Consider the following 22693-nt stretch of genomic DNA (forward strand, 5'->3'; position numbering starts at 1 on the left):
TTGGAGAAGACTCTTGAGAATTTCCTTGGACTGCAAGGAGATCCAACCAGTCCATTCTGAAGGAGATCAGCCCTGGGATTTCTTTGGAAGGAATGATGCTAAAGCTGACACTCCAGTACTTTGGAGTTGACTCATTGGAAAAGACTCTGACGCTGGGAGGGATTGGGGGCAGGAGGAGAAGGGGACGACAGAGGATGAGATGGCTGGATGGCATCACTGACTCGATGGACGTGAGTCTGAGTGAACTCCGGGAGTTGGTGATGGACAGGGAGGCCTGGTGTGCTGCTATTCATGGGGTCGCAAAGAGTCGGACACGACTGAGCGACTGATCTGATCTGATCTGAACGGTTGCCAATTTCTTTGGAAAAGTTTGACCTTGGAGAGAATGGGAGAGCTAGACTAGTAGTTTGAAACGGTGGCAGAATCAAGAAACTTAATGTATTAATGGGAGTGAAAGATAATAACATAATTACAGAGTAAAATGAAATGTCAGGAGAAAGGCAGAAATTGAAAACATCAGTAAGAATGAAGATAATGGATAAAGTGAGCCTTCCTTCCCTTCCAGCAAAACATGTTTTGGCCCCATCTTACCTGCAAAACTCTTCTCAGAACCTTCCCCCTGTTGTGGAAAAAATGGGGCACAAGAGGATGGTCTATCTCAGGTCTCTAGTGAGTATCTTGGACATGCTGCCAAGGTGGCTTCATGCAACAAAAAATTCAAGAGCAAACTATAATAAAGTGAAAACAAGTTTATTTAGAGAGATTCACAGTCCAGAATGTGGGCCAAACTCAGAAGGCAAGAGAGGCCTAAAATGGGGTGGTAGTTACAGGCTGTGTAATTTTATAGGGTAATGAGTGGGAGGAATGTTCTAACTATCTGGGAGGAGAGGTGGGGATTCCTTGAACTGAAACAACCACTCACATTTTTGCCATTGATGGCTGGTCTTGGAACTGTCATGTTGTCTGTGGGTGTTATTTAGCATATGCTAAGGTATTTAGGGTGACAAAGGATGAGCTGGTTGGATGGCATCACTGATTCAATGGACATGAACTTGGGCTAACTCCAGGAGACAGTGAGGGACAGGGAAGCCTGGCATGCTGCAGTCCATGGGTTCGAGAAGAGTCAGACACAACTTGGAGACTGAACAACCATGTGTTACAATGAACATATGATGAGGCTCAAGGTTTACTGGAAGTCAAATCTTCCACCATCTTGGACCTAGTAGGTTCTAACTGGTTTTTGTGGTATCCTGTTCTTCTTAATGGTTGTATCATTCTTTTAATGGTTGTGCCCTGCCCCTTTCCTTCCTACCTCACCCCCAACATCTGATGACTCGTTGATACCCCTAATTTCCTCCAAGTCAGGATGAGATTTAGAACATTTGCATGCTGGTCCTAGCCTGTATGGTCTTCATGCCTCAGGTTTCATTTCAAGTATTTCCTTCTGTAAAAGATTTTTTTCCTACAAAAGTCTCTGACATAGTCTGCCCGGGAGTCATACCCTATCACAGCATATCATTTATTTTCTTGAGAGAACTTATCAAAATAAGAAACCATCTTGCTTTCTTGGTTATCTCCAAGCTTTATGAGAGGGAATCTGTTCCAAACAGCAGTGTAATTTGTTTGGCATTACAATAAGGAATAAATCAACATTTGTAGAATAAAGGTAGAGAAATGGAAATTATAAAACTAAAGAAAGAGTTCTCTTTAGAAAAAAGAGGAACTTTTCTTTCCATGAGAAAATTGATAGCTATAATTGTTATAAATTTTGCAGTAGATAGGAGCAACTGTAAAGCAACTCAATTTGATACGGTAGGAGGCAAGGTTATCTGTTAAAATAATATCCCAAATTCATGGGGCTTTTTTGATTTGCCAGTAACTGTCTTCAGTACTTTTCAGCAACATCCCACTAAACCCTCACAACAGCCCCGTGGGTGGCCCATTGTTCTCCACATCTTGCCGTTAAGGCAGAGAAGAGGAGATGCAGCCACAGTTACCCAGCAAGAAAGACACAGGATGGAATCCAGGCTTTTCCTAAATCTCACCCTCTTACGTATGATGATACACTGTTAGGTGTGAAGAGAATCCAATCAGACTTGGAGACATAAGGCAGCAGAAAACCTTAGGCACAGCTGCATAGCAGAATGTTTCCAGAGTCAGGATTGAGTTGAGATAAATGGAAGATTTTGAGTGGTTGTCCTAGAGCAGGGCCACCAAGTTCATAAAGTGGGGCTGTGTTTCCCAGGACTCCCTTCCCGATGAAGTGCTAGTCACAGACACTGCATATGAGATGTGGAAGGCGGGACAGAAGCATCGGTTGGGTCCTTTATCAGCCTACCAATGAGAGCAGGGCGCGCGCACATGCTCAGCTCCACGCTCTCTGCCTGAGCTCCACCCGAGGCTGGTAAGGGGCCACGGCCCCGTTTCCCTCAGCCCAGTGCTGCCAGCACCCTCAGCTTCTGCTGGACCTCCCCCCTCCAAGTGCCAAGTTACTAAGTAAAGCCGCGGAGGGATCAACCAAGTCTGCAGCCCCTCCTGCATCGTGTCTCCTCCTCCTGCGCTTTCAATTCTTGGGCTAGTGAGTGTTTATCTTCATGACTCAGAAAATCAGCCTCTTTTGCAGGTCACTGGCAGGTCTGAAGGGGAGGCTTTGATGGTGGTGAGAGAGGGAGCGGGTGCCAGCTCTCCTCCCTGTTGGTGCCATGCTGTCTTTGCTCCCTCCACTTTCCTTCCGCTCTTCCTTCAGGAAGAGCTTGCTCTGCCAACTTCAGCCCCAGCAGGAGACACAGAAGCACCAGCGCTACCTGAAGTGTTTAGCCAGCACCACAATGGGCCACGTCACAGCCCTATAAGAAATCCTATATTCTGTATCATTCTTAGCACTTTTGCTTCTTATTCTGTGTCATTCTTAACATTTTTGCTTCTCAGCTAGTAGCTTTCAGGACAAAAAGGGCCCAGTTGATGGAAGAAAACGTGAAGCCAGCTGGCACTTGTGCTGCTATCCAACACTGATCTAAAAAATACAAGTAATAAATAAAGAAATAAAAAATCAAATAAATGATGGACAAGCCCTGCGAAGGAATTTGACATACAAGAACAGCTGAAGGGCAAAGTGAGTTAAGGAATTCTGTATACCTCTCTTCATAGCCCTGTGTAGTGTGAGCTCCTTTGTTATACACCATCTTTTCTGAGAAGTCCACCCTGATTTTCTAGATTGTGTTAGATATTTCTCCTTGCATTGTTCCTGAAAGCCTAATACATTGAACTCAAACTGAACATTTACTCCTCTGCAGCTGACACCTTTTATTTCTCTAGCACCTATCCTAGAATCTCAGAAAGAAAGGAGGAAGGGTTGTATGGCAATTCTCTCAATAAAACTGGGGGGAAAATAAGGAAGGAAGTGGGAAGGTGGGGAGGTTTTTGTTTGTTTGTTTCCCAGTCCTTTCATATCATCTTGCAGAAAATCACACACCTGTAGGTACTCAGTAAATTCTTTGTACTAAAGTACATATATCCAGAAATTACAGTACAATGAGGTCTTGCCATGTATCTCATAGCTATCTTTGTTTTATGTTATTACTTTCCACAGGGTACTCTGATCACAGTACTTTGTTATTTTACAAACTTTCTTCTCAAATGTTTTCTAATCCTCATTGAAAAACAAAGTCAATTATGTGTAACTCATTTAATTAACTTGGCAATGAAAATGAAGGGAATAAACAGTCAGCAGAAAAAAATAAATATGCTATAAAAGGAGATTTAAGTATATATTTTGTATCAATACAAAGAAAATATAATAAACTTTGTGTAGATAAGTAATACATGAAAAGCAAGGCATCTGCAAATATCATTAATGTCTTAAATAAAATTAGGAAATCATTTATTTCAGCAAACAGTTTATATGAGGACATATAATAACAAGACTCCAGAAAGGAAAAATATAATTCTACCTTAATGTAACAAATTCATGGCCATCTTTACATGCTGTTTTAGTAGAGTTAACCAAAAACAAATAGCCTAGGTGAGCCTTTCATATTATTTCTGTGTGTGTGTGTGTGTGTGTGTGTGTGTGTGTATATATATATAAACCATGGACTTCCCTGGTGGCTCAGCCAGCAAAGAATCCACCTACAATGCAGAGGACCTGGGCTTGAACCCTGGGTGGGGAAGATCCTCTGGAGAAGGAAATGGCAACCCACTCTAGTACTTTTGCCTGGGAAATCCCATGGACAGAGGAGCCTGGCAGGCTATAGTCCATGGGGTCACAAAGAGTTGGACACAACTGAGAGTCTCAACCACATACATTTATTAAATATATATTGTTAAACACATAAAAGCATCTTCTCCCCAGTTTAAATCCAAATGCCACAAATGACAGATACTTAATGGTAGGACTAACCATAAAACAAAAGATACAACTTGTCAGACAAAATTGAATTGAACCTACTGATGTAACTTGGAATAGAAAAGCAGACAGGTTTATGTGGATTTAAAAAACACAAAGGAGAATAAATACCGGAGAGATGACTCTCAGATGGAACCACCAAAAGGCACCAAACAAAAATGAGCATTTATGAATAAAAGACTGATGGAAACTTCTCAGGACAGTTGCCTGGAGAGTTATCTGCAGGTTGCCTTATGGATGGTCCTGCATAACTAGTGAGACACTTCTTTTCTCTGCCTATAGAATTGGTTCCTAGTCAGTGATCTAAACAGAATGTGCTTTAAGCAGAGTAAATTATTTTCCTGGGAGGCATCCACTATGTGGATGCTGAAGCTGTTGAGAGAAGAGTGAGTCACAATAACTTCAAACCTATAGGAGATATCCAAAGAGAAATGAAGGGAATTCCAGCTTTGGTGGGGGAGGGTAAAACATGTGAAAGTACTACACTCATAAAGAATATACTTCTTATTTGGGTAATTATATGAGTTCTAAGCGAATCCTCCTACTCCAAAGGAAAACACCATTAAAAAAAAAGTCCTGACAATGAGTCAGGTTTTCCACTTACACAAAAACCACAGCAACTTACTTATCCATTCAGTGAAGCAGTATGTTAGGTAAACAGACATAGCTGTCTAAAACAAGCTTTTACCACTTATCCATAAAACTGTATATAAATGAACCATATATATAATGTATATTATATATAAAAATATATATTATTTTTAAATAAAAATATTTTATAAAATAAAATTTTATAAAATTCAAATGAATTTTTATAAATAAATAAATATAATATAATGAACCAAAAATTAATAAATATCTGAGGCATGCAATTGAAAGGTAATATAAATTATTAATATGAGAAGAAACATACAATGCAACAAACAGAAAGGAACTTAAGATTCTAATCTATATCTTCAGCATGATGAAGACGATGTGGTCTAAGTGGAAAAAAAAAAAGAGCATATTACCATGAAATTGAATAATTCAGACAACTAGATATAGTCTTTGAAATTTAAAATATGTTCTTGTAAGTGATTTCTACTTCTAGCTATGATAGTATAGCTTATATTATATCATATGAACTCTCAAAATGTAAACTACCATGAAAGAGGTACAAAAATGAATCTTCACGAAAACATGGAAAAGCTGCTATATAGCAGCCAGGGCATGAGAGACTATAATCTGGAAACAAGGGAAACTCACTAAGTTGAACCCAAAGTTCTGTACACTGCTTTCCCCTTTGGGGGCATTTACTTATTTTTGGTACTTGTCTGAGAAACAGGAAAATGGATAGCTTCTAAGAGGCAAGAAACCATAAAAAATTTTGTAAAGTACTCCAGGGCAAGGAGACAAAAAAACAGAGTTCAGAGATGTGAAGGTAACTAGGGCCTTATTACAGAGAAGGTGGCACAAAGAAGTTAGTCCAATACTTGTCACATAATTTCATATTTAGGCATTTGCTTATATTAAGGTGCACAGGGCAAAACAATAAGAAATCATGCAGAAATTAGCTATCCAAATTACTGAACTTTTTGGCAGACCCAAAGTACTGGACTCAGAGAAACTGAAACTCAGTATTTATCATGAAGGAGAATCCTAGTGAACATTACATGATCACATTTGGAACACCTAGAGCAGAAATCCCCAATCCCCGGACTACAGACCTGTACAGGTCCACAGTCTGTTAGGAACCAGGCCACACAGCAGAAGGTGAGTGGCGGGCAAGCCAGCCACTTATCCATTCATCTGTTGCTCCCCATCACTCACATTGCTGCCTGAACCATACCCCTATCAATGGAAAAACTGTCTTTCACAAAACTGGTCCCTGGTGCCAAAAAGGTTGAGGACTGCTGAACTAGAGGATTATATCATCAGATTAAAAGACTAGCAAACTCTCCAGTTTTTAACTGGGCTCAGGTAATCTATTCATGTACTATTTGCCAGATAATAGAGTAAATTCCCTCTAGAAGAATTAAAAAAACATCCATATCTTCTTATCATTTCTATATGAAATACTGGCATTTAATAAAAAATTGCCAGACATACTAAGTCAATGAATGTGTGCATATATATATATACACACACACACATTTACACACACACACACAGATGAATGAATGAATGCACATATATGCATATAAAGATGAATGAATGAGTGAATGAATAAAGAGGGGAAAGAGTGAACACACATGGAAATGCGAATGATATAAACATTGTAGTTATCAGGCTTAATTAAAATAATTGTCATAACTTCAAGAAAATAAATGAAAAAGAAAAAAAAGTGATTTATAAAAGTAATTCACTGTGAATCAGATTCAATATGAAAGGATTCAAGTGGAAATTATAGAAATAAAACTAAACTAAGTTAAAATAAGAACCAGGAGCATTCACATCCAAGGACAAGAGAATACGGATGGCCTAACTCAAGCAAAAAGAAAAAAAATAAAAATCACCCTGCTTACATTTTCTGGTTCTCTTCCATCCTCAACAAACTGAATGATGCCCACCAGTGAGGGTGCTATCCTTCCCTCAGTCTACTGATTCAAATGCTAATTTCTTCTTTGGGTAATCTCATAGACATACCCAGAAATAATGTTTTCCCAGCTGCATTGGCATCCCTTAGCCCAGTTAACACATAAAATTAACCATTACCATACCATTTCATTATCTTCTGGCCAGGGAGGAATTTCCTCATTCAGGCTGTTGGCAGAATTTATTTCCTTATGGAAATAGGAAATAAATAGGACTAAGGGCTACAGTTTCTCAACGGCTGTTGGATAGAAACTGTTGCTAGTTCCTTGCTATGTGGCGCTCTCCATAGACAGCTTCCTCTCCTTATAGAAGAGGCCAAAAATTCAGTATAATAGAAATCACATGTATTTTAAAAATAAAAGGGATTTCCCTGGCACTCTAATGGTTAAGACTCTGCACTTATAAATTCGGGCTTCCCTGGTGGTTTAGCTAGTAAAGAATCCACCTGCAATGTGGGAGACCTGGATTCGATCCCTGGGTCAGGAAAATCCTCTGGAGAAGGGAATGTCAATCCACTCCAGTATTCTTGCCAGGAAAATTTCATGGACAGAGGAGCCTGGCGGGCTACAGTCCATGGGATTGCAAAGAGCTGGACATGACTGTGTGACGAAGCACACACTTACAATGTAGGGGGCGCAGATTTAATCCTTGTTCAGGGATCTAAGATACCACATGCCAAGCAGTGTAGCAAACAAACAAACAAACAAACAAATTAAAAATACACACTCTCGGAGATCATACAAAACGAAATAATGTATATTTTTAAATGAATATGAATTTTAAAATTAGACTTTAATTGGTTTGCAAATTAATTTCAACACATATGAAGACACTGACAATGTCCAGAGTATTATCTCTGCATGGAAATGAATCATCAGTAAAATAAAATGAAGAAGGAGATAAGGGCGAGAAGAGGGGAATTTGGATTAAGAGGAAAGGGGAGAAAGGAGGAGGATAATAAAAGATCCTCAAATATTTAGAAACAAATAACACATTTCTAAATGACAGATGGATCACAGAAGGAATAAAAATGTAAGTGAAAAAACATTCTGCACTTGAATCATACTGAAAACACAATATATCAAAGCCATTGAGATACAGATAATTCTTTGTAGAGGGCTACTTTTCAATTTAAATGTATACATTATATGAGAAAGGGTAAAAATCAATTATATCAAGTTCCATCTCAGAAATTATATTTAAAAACAAAATGAATCCATATAATTTGTATAAGGAAAGACATAATAATGGTAAGAATTGAAATTTATAAGATAGAAAATAATAGAGCAATTAAGAATAGTAATACAGACAAAAGATGCATGCTATGCTTCAATAAAATTCTTATGTAAAATGACATTATGAAATAATAAAGTGATAAATAACAAAATGTCAATCAAAAGGTAGTATGTCTATAGTAACCCAATTATTTTTAATTGTCTTGATTGATTGCATTAAACAAATGTATTCTTTGAAACTCGAACAATTAAATGAAAAGGAAATTCCTAGAAAACTACCAAACTGCCCTCTACAAAACACAGAAAAGCTTTCAGAAAACTGAAATGGTAATCAAATGTATCTCCTGTATATTACCCTCACTCACACAAATGCAAAGGTCATCAGGCCATTTCATAATTTATTTTTACCAAATCTGCCAATTTGGTAACTGTTTCAAACAGGAAGAAGGGAAAGAAAGCCAACTCTTCACACATTCATTTTGTAACTCTAGCAATACTTTGAAAGGAAAATTGGACAAGGAAAATTGTCAAGAAAAGAAAATATAGAACAAACTCACCTATGAAGGTTCATGTAACATTTTTATATTTACCTATGCTTTATTTAAAGTCTAACATCTTTACACTGTATAGATTACACTTGTTTAAGACAAATTAATTTTAAAAATGCCCTCAGTAAAGAATTGGAATACTGGGAAGAATAAAACGAAGTTGCCTTCAAAGGAAGACAACTATCTTCAGGACTGAGTTCCTGTAAGGATATCAGAAAATATTACTATTAACCTAGGATTCAGTTCTTACGAATATTAGCAATCAAATTTGGGGACAAGATAAATATATTTTCAGGAATTATATGATTCAGAAAGTTTAACTTTTTAAAAATAATACTTGAGCATCTGGTGGGAGGAACCCTGGGAAAAGTAACAGAATAAAGACATAAATTACAAAGCAGTTTCCCCACCCCCTCAACCCCAGCTTTATAGCCAACCTAGGGAATAATAAGCCCAAATGAAAATAGAAAAATAGGAAGGGAGATTCATCACATAATGAAAAGATAAACATATATTTCACATAGGTTTTGTGATTTAGGATTGCTTTCCATTTTTTGCAACTACTATCATACTTGCAGAGGATGAGATGGTGAGATAGCATCACCCACTCAATGGGCATGAAACTGAGAAACTCTGGGAGACAGTGGAGGACAGAGGACCCTGGCGAGCTTCAGTCCATGTGGTTGCAAAAAGTAGGATGTGACTTAGTAACTGAAAACAACAGCAATGAGAGCAACATACTTCTTGTTTGAATAACTGTCAAAAGATAATAATATTTGCAGTATTACAAATTTACTTCAATTTTTAGTATCACCTTGGACCACAACATGAATGAATCATGATTACAGATAAAAGATGGACAGAAATTTCTAATTTCTTAGGTCAGGTATTGGAAAATTGATAGAAAGTGTTTAAAATTGATTTCTCAAGAAATAACTCTAATTCTAACTCCAATGTTGAAGTTTATTGCTTCAAGTTCAAAACAGAATAAACTACTAATAACAAAAATAAAAACTATTAGAAAACTAAAACTATTAAGGTCTGGATAAAGAAAAAGAGGTCAGGAATAAGATATTAATAAGTTTAATAACTCTTATGGAGAAATGATATATATTGAAAAACATGGATAAATCATGTGACTAGAAGTTTCTATATATTTCTTATTGTCATTGGTGATGACCAGAGAAAATAATACATTATTTCTGGGGAGTGTGGTAGAATGTACTTGGAGGGAATACATAACTTTTACTTTTATAAGATATATTTTTGTATCTGCCTCAGGATATATTCAGTATTTATTTACCTGTCACTCACTACAGGCATTCAAGCACTTAGCATGTCTTAGGATTTAAACATGAGGTGGAGAATATAAACTTAATTAGGTTATAATTATTTATCTGTTTTTTACTAATTTTATTTGGAGAGTAAAATTGAAAAGTGTAAACAATACTGCAGGTTTCAGAAGTAAAAGTTACCAAGTAACTTTATTGATTCCTACCAAGACTTTTCTTCTTTGTGCTATTCAGGCTCCTTTATGTATCTTTTTTTTGGTCACGTTATTCTTAGAGCAGTTACAGTGTTCTAAATCCTTCAGATACATTAACTCATCTTCACAGGAATCTTTGAGAAACTATTCCATTAACCCCACTTGAGAAATGATACTGTGAGGCACAGAGCTTAAATGACTTATTTTATAACATTTCAAAATGGGAAAAGGCAATGGCACCCCACTCCAGTACTCTTGCCTGGAAAATCCCATGGATGGAAGAGCCTGGTAGGCTGCAGTCCATGGGGTCACTAAGAGTCAGACACGACTGAGCGACTTCACTTTCACTTTTCACTTTCATGCACTGGAGAAGGAAATGGCAACCCACTCTAGTGTTCTTGCCTGGAGAATCCCAGGGACGGGGGAGCGTGGTGGGCTGCCGTCTCTGGGGTTGCACAGAGTCGGACACGACTGAAGCAATTTAGCAGCAGCAGCAGACTAGTTCCAGATACTATGGACCTAAAACTGTATGTTTCTATTATAGAACAAAATCTAAATGTTAAATATTATTATTGCCTATACCATTCCAAGCCCCATCAGTTTGCTGGTCTTAGTAAAATTGATGCCCAAAATGGAACGGATGCTATTCCAGGGGTAGTCTAATCCAGAAAGATTAAAATTAAGGCACTATTGTCCTCATTTTGAACACTCATTTCTGATCTCATCTCTGATGGACTCATGTGTGTGTGGATAGTTTCACTTCCAATGAACTTCATGTTGTTAATTTCTTTCTCTCTCTCTCTTTTTTTTTCTTTCTTAAGATTCATCTCCTTGATCCTGTCCTTTGGATATTTTACACCCAAGTATGGTCATCTGTCCTTGATATATTTTTCCTATTTCTGGCTGAGAAATAAAATCAATAGCTAATCAAGGCAGCAAAACTTTAGTTTTTTTGGTTTAAAACCTTGACTCTCAAGTCAGACTGATTGTGCTCAAACTCCAACTCTGTATACCTCATTGAATCTTAGTTTTTTATCAGTCAATCACTGCTACTAATTTTGTAGGGGAACCATCTCATATCTCTGAAGCAATATTGTAAATTCTTAATAAGCTATGTGTCTAAAATTGCACAACTAATCACTGCACTTCTTTCTTTTGGGTGGTACTCTATTGATGTTATAAGGTAATGATAATAACTCTAATGGGTGTTTCATTACCATTTCTAAACAAGAGGATATTTGTGCAGCATCTGAGATTTTTTAAAATATCATAGTACATAAAATATTGACTAATCATAGAAGATTCTCAATGAGCATGTCCCAAAGCAATGAAACCAAAAATGGTGGGTTGATCTAATATCATCTGTCTTTTTCCATGTCCCTTCTTCTGTTCCCCAGGTTTAGTAGCAACAAGGAAGGAATTGCTCTCTCTTCCTGGGTTGGCTTTATTTTGAACAGATTCAGCAGAAGATCAAGGAAACTCTCCTTGCTCAAAGAACCATCAACTCTTTGCATTGAAAGGGACCTCAAAGCATATTCTAGTTAACTCTCTACTTCATGGCTACATTCCCAGGACATCACCTATTTCTCATTCTCTATCCCACACAGAGCTTCTGTATATAGCCCCAAACCTGTATCCAGGTCAAGAAGCAACAGTCGGAACCAGACATGGAACAACAGACTGGTTCAATCTGGGGAAAGGAGTACATCAAGGCTGTATATTGTCACCCTGCTTACTTAACTTCTATGCAGAGTATATAATGCGAAATGCCAGGCAGGATGAAGCAAAAGCTGGAATCAAAATTGCTGGGAGAAATAGCAATAAGCTCAGATATGCAGATGACACCACCCTTATGAGAGAAAGCAAAGACAAACTGAAGAGCCTCTTGATGAAGATGAAAGAGGAGAGTGAAAAAGTTGGCTTAAAACTCAATGAATATTGAATGAAAAACTAAGATCATGGCATCCGATTACATCAGTTCAGTTCAGTTCAGTCGATCAGTCGTGTCTGACTCTTTGTGACCCCACGAATCACAGCACGCCAGGCCTCCCTGTCCATCACCAACTCCCGGAGTTCACCCAGACTCACGTCCATCGAGTCAGTGACGCCATCCAGCCATCTCATCCTCTGTTGTCCCCTTCTCCTCCTGCCCCCAATCCCTCCCAGCATCAGAGGCTGTTCCAATGAGTCAACTCTTCGCATGAGGTGGCCAAAGTACTGGAGTGTCAGCTTTAGCATCATTCCTTCCAAAGAAATCCCAGGGCTGATCTCCTTCAGAATGGACTCGTTGGATCTCCTTGTAGTCCAAGGGACTCTCAAGAGTCTTCTCCAACACCACTGTTCAAAAGCATCAATTCTTCGGCGCTCAGCCTTCTTCATAGTCCAACTCTCACATCTATACAGGACCACAGGAAAACCCATAGCCTTGACTAGACGAACCTTTGTTGGCAAAGTAATGTCTCTACTTTTGAATATGCTATCTAGGTTGGTCATAACTTTCCTTCCAAGGAGTAAGCGTCTTTTAATTTCATGGCTGCAGTCACCATCTGCAGTGATTTGGGAGCCCAGAAAAATAAAGTCTGACACTGTTTCCACTGTTTCCCCATCTATTTCCCATGAAGTGGTGGGACTGGATGCCATGATCTTCGTTTTCTGAATGTTGAGCTTTAAGCCAACTTTTTCACTCTCCACTTTCACTTTCATCAAGAGGCTTTTTAGTTACTCTTCGCTTTCTGCCATAAGGGTGGTATCATCTGCATATCCGATTCCATCACTTTATGGCAAATAAATGGGAAAACAATGGAACCAGTGACAGACTTTCTTTTTTTCAAAATCACTGCAGATGGTGACTGCAGCCATGAAAATAAAAGATGCTTGCTCCTTTTAAATCCATAGAAGAAAATCTATGACCAACCTAGACCATGTATTGAAAAGCAGTGACATTACTTTGCCAACAAAGGTCTGTCTAGTCAAAGCTATGGTTTTTCCAATAGTCATGTATGGATGTGAGAGTCGGACCATAAAGAAGGCTGAACACTGGAGAATGGATCTTTTGAACTGTGGTGTTGGAGAAGATTCTTGAAAGTCCCTTGGACTGCAAGGAAATCCAACCAATTCATCCTAAAGGAAATCAATCCTGAAAATTCATTGGAACGACTGACACTGAAGCTCAAGCTCCAACACTTTGGCCATCTGATATGAAGAGCCGACTCATTGGATGCTGGCAAAGACTGAAGGCAGCAGAAGGGGATGGCAGAGAATGAGATGGGTAGATGGCATCATTGACTCAATGGACATGAGTTTGAGCAAGTTCCAGGAGATGGTGAAGGACAGGTAAGCCTTGCATGCTGCACTCTATGGGATCACAGAGTTAGACACAACTGAGTGACTGAAAAGAACAGTCTGGAATATTAAGTCAAACTCTCATAAGTGAAACAAAAATGGATATTTTTAAATTAGTTTTGCAGCAAAAATGATAGAAGAAATGCAATTTTACAATTTGAATATAAATTTGTGGCTCTGATTTTTGGGGGGGGGGGTTCATCCTTTTGAGAAATCGATGAGTGCTCCAGAGTCCTTTCCCATAGAGAAAACTCAAACATATTTACATATAAGTCTACATACAACTTGAAGGAGTTTAGGGAATTCTTTTAACCCATCTATGAAGTTCAGATTTAAAAAACAAATGACCTGTAGTTCTTCCTAGAGCAAATGTTTGTCTGCATACCATTTAGCATCTTTTAGATAAAAACATCCAGTGTAGGTTATTACTTTGTGTTAAAATACTTCATTTCCCTGGAATTGCACAAAGATCTTTATAATATCTGGTTAATGGACAGAAACCTCAAGTTAGCTCAATCTAAGGGAAAAAGTACATTAGAAATACATCAGCTGATATGAATGGTCTTGTAGAGCTCAAAAAAAAAAAAAAAAAGGCAATGGTGCATGTCCAATATTTAGGTTATAATATCATCTTACTTTCCCAAAGCCCTCCACACTGCGAGATCCCAGTGATCGCTCACTTATGGTAGCAGACTTAAAAACATCCTATGTCCCCACATGGTGGCTTGTCAACTACCATCAAGTAATTTACACAAAATATTAGAAATTGCCAATGAGATTTAGAAGTGACAGTGAACTTTACTCCCTCCCTTAGGAATGGTGGAAAATTAAAGTTCCTTTGTTAGTGTCTTTTTGGTGTTGTTCTCCTGTTGTTGTTATTACTTTTCTTCGTTGGTTTTAGAAGAGTCAGGAAAGGCATAACTATGTTTACCACATTTGGGGAAATTCTATTTTGTAGGCAGATTGCTATGTTTTTTGACTTGAGATGCTGTCAGCCTGACTGATGGGAAAGGGAGCTTGGGCTGAATATTCCTTAATGGGTGGTAGCTGGGAACGTAATTTTCCTCTATGTGTTAAGGATATAAGACATCCCTTGGGTCTTGTTAAACTTTCAATTCCCCTTATAATAAAGATATTTCAAAAGAAAAACCAATGTAGTAAAACTTTATATTATTGTACTGTGCAAATTCATATGAAAATCAAAGCATGGGTCCATATGAAAATGCAACATATCTATCAACTGGTATCTATCAGTTTATCACACACCCAACTAACAGTGCCTTCAGAAATTGTTTTCTGAGAATTTTTTCATATCACTTCACTCAATGATAATCAAATAAGTAATAAAATATCCTGCATTCATATATTTTTCCAAAGTGCTTTTATTAATATGGTCCCATTTGATCTTTATACCAATACTACAGGATTATCATAGGTTACATTTTCCCTTGGATAAAGAGATTAGCAAGGAACAGTGTATCTTGTACAGAAATGCTTTACTGATTCATTTTCTATAAGTCATATTAAGCTTATTTACCATAAAATTATGTGGGGAGGAGGATCAAGATAGCAGAGCAGGAGGACATGGAACTCACCTCCCCTGACCAACACATTCAAAACACACCTACCTGTGGAACAATTCTCATGGAAAACTAACTTGTAACTGGAAGAATTCCCAAACAGCTATATCTGCAAGAAAGATCTCCATGTAACCAGGTAGGATGGACAAAAAGGCACTGGGTCAGGACCTGTGCCCCTGGGAGGGATGTGTAAGGAAAAGAAGTCTACAAGTGTGGGCCCTTGCTCTGGGGAGTAAGTAGGTCGAGTCACAATCTGCACACCCTAGTTCTGGGGTTCTGCACAGAAGAGACAAACACCTTACCTACTGGAAAATCCACTGAGGCACACAGTATTGGAGAAACCTCCACTTCACTCTCAAGGAGTGTGCACATGTGGCTTGCCAATGATGAGAGCCATGCACTGGGGCTGCCTCCTTGCTGTGCTTACCAACCCAGGTCCAGCTGATTCCACACCACACCTTGGGGTAAGATTATGGTAAAACTAAGTCTAGCTGTGCAGAGACAGACTAAGGTCCCTGGGTTGTGATCCAGGTGGAGACGCAGAGCCTACTGTCAGTGCATAGGGCAGTGCCACAAGAACATGCAGTGGCCAAGCACTAAATTGTGAGTTCCCAGGGAGAGGACTCATCTAGCTATACTGGGACAACCCTGGAGGGTCTGGGTGTGGTCCAGGTGAGGTCACAGTGGCCATTGTCAGCATCTCAGTAAAGTGGTTGATTTTCTAGCAAGAGCATTCTGTCTCTGACCACTCCACACCACAACTTAGCACTAGATCTGGGGCAGAGCGTCCTGGAAGGAGGCAGTCCAGATCTCAAAGGGCAGCACAGCCACCTCAGTTCCTAAAGACATAACACCCCAACCACCAGCCCCAGCCTAGCACTAGATCTTGGACCAATACAACAAAGAAAGAGAGGTGATGTGGGGCTGCTTCTGAGCAGAATCACATAGCTGGTGACCATACTGAAACCAGCTCACATGCCAAAATATTGGACTCTGTTTACACAGGGACGCTCCTACATAAAGACACACCTTCAAGACCAAAGTAGGTAACTGTTTCTCCTAAAATCATACAGATAAAGTAAAATGAAAAAGCCAAGGAACTACTTTCAACAAAAGGAACAAAATAAATGCCCTGAAAGAACAAATAAAGAAAGAGACCTCACTGATCTACTAGAACTCGTTTTCAAAAAGGAGGTAATAAAAATTCTAAAGAAATTTAAAAAGCATTATTGATGGAAATACAGGCCACCAATAAAAATTACATAACTCAATTGCTGAAATAAAATCCAGTCTAGAAGCAGTGAATAACAAGCTAAATGCACAGAACAAAGAAGTAATCTTGAAGACAGAATAAGGGAAATCATCCAAACAAATGAGATTTATGGGATAATACAAACAACCTCTAAACATAAACGGGTCCCAGGAGGAAAAGAAAGAGAAAAAAAACAGCTTGGAAATGTATTTGAAGAAATTATGGCTAAGAATGTCCCATACCTAAAGAAGGAGACAGAGATCTTGATATAGAAGAAAACAGGGTCCCAAATAAGATGAACCCAAACAGACCCACACCAAAAACATTTCATAACTAAAACAGCAAATTTAAAGAGAGGATTCTAAAGGCATCAAACATCATTTACAAGGGAACCCCCATAAGGTTATCAGCTGATTTCTCTGCAGAAACTTTGCAGGCCAGAAAACAGTGGCATGACATATTGAAAGCCTTGTGAGGGAAAAATCTGCAACCTAGGATATTCTGCCCAGCAAGATTATTATTTAGAAGGACATCCACCTCTTGTTGTGAATGTGAATTGATGCAGTCACTATGGAAAACTGTATGAAGGTTCCTTTAAAAAACCAAAAATAGAGCTACTATGTGAGTCAGAAATTCCAGTCCTAAACATACACCTGAAAAATGATGAGAATTCTGATTCAAAAAGATACATACACCCTAATGTTCATAGCAACACTATTTATAATAACAAAGACATGGAAACAATCCAGGTGCCTGTCAACATACAGCTGGCTTAAGAAGATGTGATATATACATACATGAAATATTACTCAGCCATAAAAAGAATGAAATGTTGTCGTCTGCAGCAAAATGGATAGACGTAGAGAATATCTTAATAAGTAAAACAGATAGACACAAGTATTATATGGTGTCATTTACATCTGTAATCTGAAAAATGCAAATGTGCCATATAAAAAACAGAAATGAATTCAAGTACATAGAAAACAAATGTACAATCATCAAAGGGGAGATATCAATGGGGTATAGATAAACTAGGAGTATAGGATTAACACATCTGTATACAATCTTTTACTATATACACAGGAATCAGTATTCAATGTCTTATAATTGAATCAGTGTTCAATTCAATATCTTGTAAATACTGTAATGGAAAATAATCTGAAAACTGTGTGTGTGTATAATATACATATATATATCTGAATCACTTTGTTATATATCTGAAAATAACAGTATTGTAAATCAACATACTTCCTTTTTTTTTTAATCAAACTGAGAAAAAAAATGATGCTTTAATGACCCTGTTATTCTCTTCCATAAACTACTGCAATAGAAAGGAAAATTTAGGGGGGATGTCTTATTTTTAGGGGCAACAGCTGTTTAGAAAACTAACAATAGCACAAGATAAGACATCACAGTAAACATATCTATCTCAAGGGAAATGGAGAACAATTTTTGTTGGTGTTAGTTCAAGGAAATGAAAACTTAAACCTACTTCTTAGTAAATCAGCTTACTTTGCATAATGAAATAGTCCTGAAAGAATTAGAAGAAACATGTGACATATTTGGCATGCATGCTGATACTGTTTCCGTCAGTCATGCAAGCCAGTCCTGATTACCTCAGGCACTCCTTACAGAGCTCAGAGTTAGCTTCATGGTTCTGTGCAACAGAGGCAACCATCATCAGTGGATGGGAATTCCTAAGTGAGGTAAAGCTGTTGGGTCATTCCCTTAACTAAATATAAGTTTGCAAGTTCACATAGTGTGACCAATAGACTCTAATTTGTATAAGTCACCCATTCTCTGGAAAAAAAATGTATTTTACAGTAGTTGATAATAAATATGGGTTTTGTGAATGCTGATATTATGTGTGTATGTGAGTTGCTCAGTTGTGTCTGACTCTTTGTGGCCTCATGGACTATAGCCCACCAGGCTCCTCTGTCCATGGAAATCTCCAGGCAAGAATACTGGAGTGGGTAGCCATTTCCATCTCTAGAGGATCTTCCTGACCCAGGGATTGAATCCGGGTCTCCTGCATTGCAGGCAGATTCTTTACTGTCTGAGCTACCAGGGAAGTAGACAATAAATTGACTAATCAACCAAAACAAAGGAATAATAGGAATTTTTCTCTCTGAATATTTGTTTTTTACTTCAGGTTCAGTTGGACAATGAATCATGGATGTGAATAAACAAGATTCACTCATGAATCTGTGTGCTTTGCTACCTTATATTTATATTTGTATATAATATTCATAATTACTATATGGTTTCCATAACACACTAAGGAACTAAATTTAGGTCACCAAGACATAGCTTCTTCTTTATCAGATCAAACTTAAGCACAGATCATGAAGTTGTTTAATTTTTGCCATAACAGAAATATACTAGCTGAAGGTGGACAGGTGAATTTAGTCACTATCTGACATTTTCATCACAGGGACCAGATCGTCACGCTAAGTTGCTTCAGTCACGTCTGACTCTTTGTGACCCTATGGACGGTGCCAGGTTCCTCTGTCCATGGGACTCTCCAGACAAGAACACTGGAATAGGTTGCCATTTCCTCCTCCAGGGGATCTTCCTGACCCAGGGACTGAACCCAAGTCTCTTGCATCTCCTACACTGGCAGGTAGGTTCTTTACCTCTGCACCACCTGGGAAGAGCCAGTTTAAAGCTAGATCACTCCTAACACCATCACTAGTGAGAAGCAGACCATACACATCCCTTTTTTCTTTAATGGTATTAGTGATGATGCCAGGAACAATCTAAACAAAAGGCTACATTTTTATTGTAGGGGTTCCCAGGTGTCTCAGTGGTAAAATAATCCACTGGCCAACGCAGGAGACACAGGAGACACGGGTTTGATTCCTGGAGCAGGAAGATCCCCTGGAGAAGGAAATGGAAACCCACTCCAGTACTCTTGCCTGGAAAATCCCAAAGACAGAGAAGCCTGGAGTGTTATAGTCCATAGGGTTGTAAAGACTCAGACACGACTGAGCATGCACATCTAATTTTATTGTATTCTTGGGAAAAAAAAGTCAAAGAAAATGTTAATGCCAATAAGTGCTTTTAAGTCCTAGTGCAAACCTTCTATAAAGATAAATAATATGGTATGTTAATTTTACTAAAATGCATTTGTGAATTAAATTTCCTTGATTTATTTGCACATAACACCCTACACATAGTCTAGAAAGCCTTCTTAATTCATTGATTAACATATCTTCTGTACAAGACATAAGCACCAATAAGGAAAAGACAGTATGATATTTTTTTCAAAGTTTAAGCACTTTGAATAGTTCTGACATGCAGTCAAATCTTTAAAAAATTTTGGTTATTAATACATGAAAGATAAAGGAACAGATTTAATAACAAGTTGCAAGTAGTCAGTCACTTCCGTTGTATTCATTTTCTCCTCCATCAGGAAAAGCAGAGTGCTTAACCTAGAGAAACAACCCAAGATATTTTAAAATATTGATTAAAATAATGATCAAAAATTAATTATGAAAAAATATGTTATTCAACGGGAGCACAATGTGCAATGAAAATTAATGCTCCGAGTTAATGGGATATGATTTGATACCTTCTCCTGTACTGAGTTGTAGAGCTGGATTTTTTTGGGATATTATTAAAATATAAGATGTTGCATTTCCCTGTCACAGCAAGATGGATTATCGTAGGATTTACTTGTCGGACTGTGAAATGACCCAGAGCATTAAAGCAGCCTAAGCACTGATTTCTGAAGGGCCTCATTGCCTTCAGTGTAGGATATGAGGAATCGTTGCTCGGTATGTCAGTGTTTTTTTCCTTAAAATGTTAATCTATAATTTAAAATGCACTCATATACATGCATACGTTCAGAGAGATAATAAAAACAAGAAAGGGATTGATAAAAAAATACAGCAAATATAAGGAACAGGCCTAACTAGATGACTACAGGGAAATTGCAAGTGGTTTGGGAGTAGTAAAACAAAATAAAAGAACATAAAAACAAGTATAATGAATCAAATGATTCATATTAAAAATCCAGTGTCACCCTTTCTGAAAGTCCTGAAGTCTAATCTTAGTAAATTACCAGTTTGGCTTTTCTATAGAGCACCTATTTGAAAGTTAATTGTCAAATTTCATTGTTTATCTGGGAGATGATTGGATTGTGCAGTAATATAAGAAACATAATCACTTTCATTTCTGTTATTAGCAGCCTACAGCAAAGAGAACAAAGGAATGTTAGTTAATATTTTTGTTTTTCATTTTAAATGGCAATATTGACTTCAAATATATAAAATAGAGATAGCATGCTTTCATGTGTATATAAAAACAGTGACAATTTCATTGACTATGGATAGATACTGGTTTATGAATGCCACATATAAATGTAGATCTGTAGAAAAGAACACTTGTAATGTGTCAGAATGTTTGTTGTCATAGTTATAAAAGGTATTTGGGGACTGAGCAGGAACTATGAACAAAACAGAGGACATAAGTAGAAGGAAAAGTGGTAAAAATGATGACCTACAACAATTAAGAAAGTAAGAGTTTTAGAGAACGTATAAGACTATCTAAATTGCAGTCCAGCCAGGAAGCTTGTTAAAAGGAATGATAGTGTAATAGAAAAAGCCCTGAACCTTGGATAAATTTGGAGTTGGAAGCTATCGATAAAGTCAGCACTTAGAAATTGTGAGATCATTCACAATTGCTTCTTTTGTCCATGTTATGGGATTTAGGTTCAAATAAAATAATATGTAGGTAAAACACATAAGGGCTTCCCTGGTGGCTCAGACAGTAAAGATTCTGCCTGAAATGCAGGAGACCTGGGTTCAATCCCTGGGTCAGGAAGATCACCTGGAGAAGGGAATGGCTACACACTCCGGAATTCTTTCCTGGAGAATTCCACGGACAGAGGGTCCTGGCGGGCTACAGCCCATAGGACCACAAAGAGTTGGACACAACTGAAGCGACTTAGCATGGAATACATATAAACTCTAGGATATAGGATATGTGTTAGATATAGGAATATGGAGTAGTAGTCGAGAATATGACTTCTGGGGCCATTCTGTGTTATTCATCCCTCACTTTCACCATATAGAAGTGATGAAGCTAGTTAGTGACTTAAATTTTCTCTTCTGTCATCTTTACATAGACTATAATCAGTTCAAATAATGATTAAATGAAATGTCATGTAAACCATTTAGAATAATATCTAGTATAGTAAGTATTCAATATTAGTTATGATCATTCATTTTGCTACAGGCTGTTAGTTATGATCATTCATTTTGCTACAGGCTGTTAAAAGCAAGAATGAAGCTGATTATATTTTTTTAACTTTCTGCACCAATCAAAATATAAAGATATTGGACAAGTAACTTTCAAATGGGAGCGCAGTAGAAAACAGGCAATTTAGCTCAGAATTGAGGACATTTAGTAAGAGCAGCACTCGAGTGTTACATATGCATTATTTGATTCACTGTTCTGTTTTTGAAATATTGATGTATTTATTTGGCTGCCTTAGTTGCGGCACACAGGATCGTTAGTTTTAGCATGTGGCATCTAGTTCCCTGACCAGGGATGGAATCTAGGTTCCCTGCATAGGGAGTGGGGAGTCTTAGCCAGTGGACCACCAGGGAAATCCTTATTTGGGGCAATATTTGTTTTGTTTGATTCTGGTTTAACTAAACTTCCAATTCACTTTCTATTTTTCCACTCTGGTTGAAGGAATGTCTAATTGGGCAACATTGTGGTGGTGGTTTAGTCGCTTCAGTTGTGTCCCACTCTTGCGACCCCATGGACTGTAGCTCTCCAGGCTTCTCTGTCCATGGGCTTTTCCAGGCCAGACTACTGGAATGAGTTGTCATTTCCTTCTCCAGAGGATCTTCCTGACCCAGGAATTTAACCTGAATCTTCTATATTGCAGACAGATTCTTTACCAATTGAGCTACTATGATCATGATTGAGCAGTAATTAACTCACAGTCATCAAATATGGCCAAGATAACCTCTGATAATACAGATATCGCAGAAAAAGTTACAATTGGTTCTTGTTTCTCTCTAAAGTCATGGGAGGGAAACGCAAGAAAAGGAGAGTAGAGAGATGCATGTGATAGAGAACTTCAAGTTAGAACCTACAGCTCTGTCTCCCACCTGGGAAAAAGTCTGTATCCTTGGAACTTCCTCTCATAAAGTTAGTACGTTCTGAGGGTCTGGAAGAGAGCATGTTGATGTTTCAGGGAAGGGTGACAGACCATAGAAAAAGAGAAGGTTGCTGGGGCTTGGATTATGAGAAC

This window comes from Bos grunniens, chromosome 22, assembly GCF_055505025.1.
Source record: "Bos grunniens cultivar Pamir isolate PY7600 chromosome 22, Bosgru_T2T1.0, whole genome shotgun sequence".
NCBI lineage: Eukaryota > Metazoa > Chordata > Mammalia > Artiodactyla > Bovidae > Bos > Bos grunniens.